At 33.2% G+C, this 7,701-nt stretch overlaps 1 pseudogene; it reads left to right on the top strand.

Annotated features, from left to right (window-relative positions):
• On the top strand, positions 1-7,496 carry LOC134262082 (glucoside xylosyltransferase 2-like; annotated as a pseudogene).
• Positions 7,497-7,701: the final 205 nt, after the last annotated feature.

Raw genomic sequence — 7,701 nt, 5'->3', positions numbered from 1 at the left:
ATGGGGCGTAGGATGATCTTTAAGTTTGGTCGACTGTCATCGTTGTCATCGCTGTTTGTATGTTCTATCTGATCCATCAACAGAATGATAAATTACCCCAGATCAGTTCTCAGAAATTGACAGCATTGTTGGAAATCAGCCAGGAAAAACTGCAGAGATCAGTGCTGAAGAAAAATTAAGAAAGGCTGTACTAGAAAAGTGAATATTATCATTTAGTGACCACTTTTTAAGTTATTAACTGTTCATAAAAATGTTATTTAGCTGTCCATAGTAACACAAATTACAAGTTAAATTGTTTAGTGAAAACATTAATCCAAAGCAAATGGATTATATAGTCAAAAATAAGTTATATAGCCCAAACGTACATCAACACGAAGTACGAGCGAATTTACAAGATTTTAGCGAACACGAAACGATTTCTCAAATTGTTCAAATGTTCGTTGCAATTTGGGAAAAAGTCTATTTCTTCTGGTATTAATCCTTCTCTATAACTAATTCCAGTCTCTCCCCAATAGATTGATGTCCATCTACAAAGTATGTTGATGGCGTTTTAACTTAAGTTTATGCACATTCATTCCACTTTCTTTGTGGGGATTAAGTCATCATTGGTTCCCTCTGCTTCTTCTTCCAGCTCAAAGTATCTGGACTTTCAGGGTTTTCAAGATCAGACAAATCTTCTTCATAGTTGGTATACTGTAAATCACTTTTTATTCGCGAAATTTTTTTTCGCGTAATTACGCGAGACAGTGTGCTCGCGAAAATTTATTTCTCGCGGATAATAGTATTCCTTAAGATTATATAGAGCAATAACCAGAATTCAAAAAAAATTTTTATCTCGCTAATCAAGAGTCAGTGACAATCTCGCAAAATAAGGTGTCGCGAAAATTTAGTGATCTACAGAATGTCCAATATATAGACATAAACTGACAAATGTTAAATTCCAAAATTTATGTTTTTGGGGAGCACTTCACAATAAAAGTTGGAGCAATTCACATGTTTTTGGAGCACTAGTCATCTTAATGTACATTACGCAATTCACGGTCCCGAAAAATTTATCAAAATTTTATCTCCATCTTCCGAATAACAATTAATTTTCACCAAAACCCCAAAATCCTGTTTTCACTTCTTCTTCACTATGTCACTAATTCATTTTCTTCTTTGTCTGTATGCAGCACCTCGACCTTTGTAGTTTCTTTCAAATTCCCAAAAAATTTCCTGGAACAAGTGAAGAATCCATCCATGCACTTTCTTTTACCTCATTCTTATATTCCCCCTTTATCATTCCTGGAATAACTTATCACAAACTTCTACTATTTCAGGTTCTAACACCGTTCTTTGTGCATTTTCAAATTTTTAATTGTTTTTATTCCTGGATACTGCTCTTCATTTTCATCTCCAGATTCTCTTTCATTGTCAGATTGGTCCTATTCAATGTAAATTGGGCAAAATCTTCAGGTCAACAAATGCCTGCATTCTATTTGCATGCACATTCTGTTGTCTCCTTTTGTATCACAACTTTCAACTTTAAAACTTTAAAATTAACAGGGGAGGTTTTCTCTACTATGCGATTGGTCCATTCCATGGATAATTATTTTGGGAGTAGGACCTTGTTTTGTCACAGGCAAGTAAATCCATACTCTCTAATACTAAACTATGGCTCCTTTGCATTCTTGTCCTGATGTAGTTTTTGTTTTTATTGAGCAACTTTTATGTTTTTTTTCACAATTGGCGAAGGCCTCATTTAATCAAATAATTAACATATTTGTGGTCGCCCACATCAGCATATCTACGAGTTGGTTCAGATAATGCCCATCAAATGATAGTCCCCACACCTTCCATAAATTAAATAAAATGGTGTTTCCTGAATATTTTCCCTTTATACTTGTCCTATAGGCAAATAAAAATTATGAAATAAAATCATCCCAGTCTCGCTGAGATCATTCAAAAACATTGACAGCATAATTGTTAAAGTGTCATTGAATTTCCTACCAATCCATTCACTGAGGATGGTATGCAGTTGTAAATGTCTTCTTTGTATTCACTATATCACATAATTCCTTCATCAAACTCGTGAATTTCGTCCTCTGTCAGAAAGCAATGTACGAGGAGCTGAATGTCGACAAATAATTTTTCTACGAACAGTTTTTGCTGTGGTTTTGCATCGGCATTTGATACTGGGAGTGTTCCACACATCTTGTCAAGTAATCTAAAACACTACTATATAACTATTGCCTTTCAAACTTGGTGGTAATGGTTAAAAACATCAACCGCTACTCTGTCAAATGGTCCGTCTATAGGTATGGTAAATTGGAGCTGTTTTCTCCCCTTAGGTGTTTTTCTACTTGCACAATTTAAGAGGATTTGCACCAGAAATCTATGTCTTTATACATTCCTTCCCAGAAGATTTTATGTTTTTAAATGGTTTTATGAAACCAGGTGTCCTGCTGTATGGTCATTGTGACACCACATTAAAACTTCATCAATAATGTCCTTGGAATAACTGATCTCCTTCTAATGTCTTTACGCTTTCCTTTAACATCTGGTCCCCAAAATACCAAGCACATCATCCACTAGCTCATAAAATGAAACAGAAGTCATAACTCTCTAGCTCTCTCCTCGTCTGTTGAGTGTTTATTATCTTTAGGTAGCAAAAATCTGTAACTTTGGATCCTTCATTTGCATTTCATTTATACTCTTTGATTGAAGTAACTCTCCTAAGAACATTACACTTGGTCCATCACTCCCACATCTGGACAATCCACCAGCATTTCCATGTTTCTGACTAGGTTTATACTGAATTTCAAAATATACTCCTTAAAAGTTAAAGCCCATCTTGCTAATCGTCCACTTGGATTCTTTATCCCCATAAACCAACGCAATGGATTATGATTTGTAATGACAGTGAATTTATGTCCAAACAAATACTGTCAATATTCCAATTCCCCCCCAACAAAACTTCCTTTTAAATGGAGGTAGTTTTTTACTTTTTTTCAAAATTCTACTTGCATATGCAATAACGCTTAAAAATCCGTTTCTTGTGAAAGAATTACCCAAACCTTGATCACTGGGATCAATACTGAGTTTAAATTGTTTTTTAAAATCAGGAAAACATCACACTGCAGCAATAGTCATCAACTCTTTCAATTTTTGAAAAGCCTCATTACATTGATCCCATGAAAATAATGTCTCCTTATGTAAAAGTTTATTTAATGGATCTGCAATTTGCAAAGTTAGGAATGAATTTGCGGTAAATAAGCCAGTCCAAGGAATGCTCTTGATTCTTCTTATGGAAGTTGGTTTGGAAAGTTGGGACAGCCCCTCTACTTTCTTTGGGTCTGCGTTTACTCCTTCTGATGATATAATACGAGTGACATTTCAAAAATTCTGAGAACTGCTGAATAAAAAAGAACCGTTTCACGGAAATAATTGAGTTTGATATCATTGGAAAAATCAGAAAAATATACACTTTTTTTATTATTTTGAAAGGATAAAATATCCCATTTGGGCGATTGGTCCCAACCTGTTGAATAGTCTGGGCAATGCATCCATACCAGTTGTCTGAATTTTGAACATTTAATCATAAATCACTTCTTTACTTTTGAGCCTAAAATTGTATATTTTTTATATTCATTTAGTTCCAAATTTTAAATCAGACAATAAACATAAACAATTATTTAGTTGCAAGTCTAATCATAATGGTATTTTAATGAACGTGTATTTACTGTCCAATAAACTAAGATTGTTTCCTCCGGAAATGGACATGTAATTTTGTATATTTTCCATGCATCAATAATTACCAATTTTATATATAGAAACAATAGATGCTTCCACATACTTTTTTAATGATTCCAAACCCCAAAAATTTGATATTTTTTTTACAGAAAAGCCAAGAGATGGGGGGAGAGCATCCACCTTTCTATTGTTGTTTGTGGTGACCGTGGTAACGAGTCCATCATTCTCATCAAGTCTGCCATCCTCTTCACAAAAAGCTACATCATCATCCACATTTTGCTGAAGATGATCTTCATTCCTCATTACAACAACAGGTCGGTTGATTTTTCAAATTAACAGTAACTTTCATTTATTTTATAATTTGTTCTTTCACTTTATCGTTTTTTTTTTTCCCCTATGAACAAACATGTTATAGCATATTTTGAAATTAAAATAGAAAGTTATATACAGTATATATTCACATACATATACTTCTATAACAAAATATTCTTAAAATTAGAAAGTGACACAAACTGTTTAATGTCTTATCCCTGTGTGTTTTAAATCAAAAAATTATATTTAATTTTCCAATATTATGGGGTCCCCCTTATTTTATTCTTTGAAAAATGTATATTTTGGAATTTTTAACGGATTTCTTTATACAGCTTGCATCATGGCCAAGTACAGCTAGAAGCAAATTTGAATACCACTTGTATAGTATAATCTTTCCCGACCCAAATAATAATGGAAGAAACTTTTTAAACCTTGTGCCTCTCAACGACTTTTCATTCCAGTAAGTATATAATTGAAAGAAATAATTGAAAGAGAATAGATACACGTACCAGTAGTTATACTTTCTCTGTGTTTAGAAGGTTTTATGCATGGGATTGGGTTGGGTTTTAATTCTGCTTGATATTTTGCCTTCAACTTCACAGAGAAGGCATCGATAGAAATATCCAGACAAGTGGAATCTCAGCAAAGATTTTTGCAAAATGACGCTGCTTTTCTTCACAGAATAACCAGTCAGTAATTACCCTGGTATCTTGTTATAGCTGAATGAAATTTATGTCAACAATTTCATAAACCATATAAATATATGGAAAGTAAAAAGTGCCTGGGTTTTATTTTCCTTTATGTTTAATCAAGTTTAAGGGGGTCCAATAGAATAAATAAATAAAAAAAGTGATTCTTTGTTTAATTTGCCTCTTTGAATATTTTGTAAACATAACTGAACTGAACTTTAAAAGAGTACAAATAGGTATTTAAAACTAACATATTTCTTTTCCAGTCACTCTTAACCAATGTAAATGCTGTGCTGTATGTTGATACAGATATTTTATTTCTGTCTCCTCTGGAGGAAATTGGTTTATTTTACCCGGTTCAACAGTACCCAGCTGGTAGCTTTTGGGTCCAGATAGTGAAGACGACATACTGGCTGGTACAATAGATTTTCCAGGCACCCATATTATGGAGAATTTGGTACAGATCTCTATTTCAGTTCAAGTGCTAGTATTCAGATCAGATCATTTTTACTATCAATTATCAAATTTAATTGGCCGACATACAATTGATTATATGATCAGTAGTTTGAACTTTAATGTAAAAGTTGAATTGAATCACCTATCTTCAGCAGCAATTTTTCAAAAGTCTGCAACTAATGTCAAAACACAAGTACCAGTGAGTTTGAAATATTGTCAATAAATTGTGTCATGAAGTGTACAATGCTTTATAAATAATATTCTTTCCTCCATTTTTTTAGGGGTAAATTGGTGTAATATTGATGAATTTAACAAGGCTTCGAAAATCAACTTGGCTTCCATCCATTGTGAATACTACAAAGAATACAAACTGAAAATAACCTGGGGAGATCAGGATCTCATTAACATCTACTTTCACTTTCATCCAGGTGAGGGTGAATCTCAGAAATGATTGTTGAATTTGAAAATCTATATCATTTCACTCCTCATTTTACTCATTTCACACTAATTTTTTCAGATGGGTACGCATACCAAACCCAACCCTTTTTTGTCACACGACTTGCAGATTCTTTTTTTTTTTTGGGGGGGGGGGGGGGGGGTTTGATATTTTTGGGGTTATCCTCTGTGTTCGTACATTATACTTTTTAAAAAGAATGAAATGCAAATGGAAACAAAGGCCTTTAAAGAGGCTGGGGGGGGGCAGCCATTTTCAGGCATTTTATCTCCTTTAAAAGAAGAACTCCATGTAAAGATACATGTATACAAAAATGATCAAATTTTAAAACTAAAATGTATGAATTTTTTTCTTTGCCGAATGATAGTTGACAGCTTAAGATACCGTATCTAAAAAAAAAATAAGTTAAATCTGGTGGTTAATTTGTTGACCCCCCAGCCTCCTTAAATATTTAAGGTTTCCCATGAAGCAAAATGTATATGTACAAACATGAACTGTGAGTGTTAGCCAAAGTATAAATAAATAATTATGAAGTTCAAGAAGCACCGATAATGTCTCAATGTAATTAGTTTAATAAATCTAGACCTTGCATGGTCTGACAAATGCAAAAAAAAAAAAAAAATTAAAGAATATGTAAAGTTCACTTATGCAAAGATCACACATACATATATCTCTGTTTTCTAATAGCATGGTGATGTCAACAATTTTCTTCTCACAGATGAGCTTTATGTTTATCCATGTGAATGGAACTACAGACCTGACCACTGTATGTACGTGAGTGTGTGTACGGGCGCAGAACGAAGTGGGGCATATGTACTTCATGGTAATCGACGAGCAATGCAGAATGATGAACAACCTGCATTTAAAGCTGCTTATTTAGCCTTTAAAGAAGTAAGCGACTCCACTAAATTTTAAATTGATTAAATTTTCTTTTTAAGCAACATAGATTTTGAAACAATAGATTTAATATAAATTTATCAAAATCTCAAGTAAATTTCATAAAAGAGGTTAAGGCATGTTTTTAAAAACATCAGTGTAACATTTATTTGTACAGTCAAACCTGTTTATCTAAAACACAACAGGACAAAGATAAAAATTTGAAACATATTTAAAATAAAAATCGAAGGATTTGAGATAACATTTCTAAGGTTAATAAAAAGGTAAAACAAAAAATTTGTTTGGACGGCCAAGTCACTTTGACACGTTCATATTTATTTTTGAGATAATATTAACGAAGTTCAATTGTATTTGAAAAATAAAATTTTTAAAGACTGGTTTTCTATTTACTGTCACAGGATTTTGATTGTATTAACTATAAGGCTTTTAACAACATCAATAATGCTGTCCTCCACATAGACAGTGTCACTTCATTTTTTCTCTCTTTTTTTGCAGTATGATTTCCATCAGCAGATGAAGATATCTCTACTTCCTCCTCTTCGGGAGAAACTCGAGGCGACATCCAAGACCCCATGTGGACGTGTCAGACATATATTTTTAACCAGAGTTGCTCAATTTGTTAATCATGCTGAGAAATGACTCACTTGATTCTGAAGAAATGGTTGCAAGGCTGGCTGTTATCACAGATTTTTTTAAATTTTGAAAAAAAAGATCAATAATAAGAGGTTTCCCTTCCAGTGGTATGGGTATAAACAAAAGATAAGTTGGGGTAGTAGCATGAAAATCAACTAGGTTTGTTTTCTTGTATTTTACTTGTGGATCAATAATGTACCCCTATCTAGTTAATGAGTTTTTATTTTGGAGAGGGGTTCTTTTTGTATTTTTTGTCTGTTTTGGTCAGGAAACCCTGGCTCTCTTTAAAAAATCATCCGTTAAAAAAAATAAAGAAGGCTACATTATTACAGTTATTTCTTGGGGGGGGGGGGGGGTGTCACTATGAGGGAACATTTCTTGTTTAGACTACAAGCTTGCCATTGTTTATGAGATACATCATCAGTAGATATGACATGAACAATTGTACTGTCTCTTGCAGAATACATGATATTGGCTGATAATGATTCAGCCGTTATATATTTGAATGTGACATTCTTTTATAGACAG

Source organism: Saccostrea cucullata, unplaced genomic scaffold (genome assembly GCF_032062105.1).
Source record: "Saccostrea cucullata isolate Sc308-1 unplaced genomic scaffold, CSIRO_AGI_Scuc_v1 ctg11744, whole genome shotgun sequence".
Classification (NCBI taxonomy): domain Eukaryota; kingdom Metazoa; phylum Mollusca; class Bivalvia; order Ostreida; family Ostreidae; genus Saccostrea; species Saccostrea cuccullata.
This window is presented reverse-complemented; position numbering and strand designations above follow the sequence as displayed.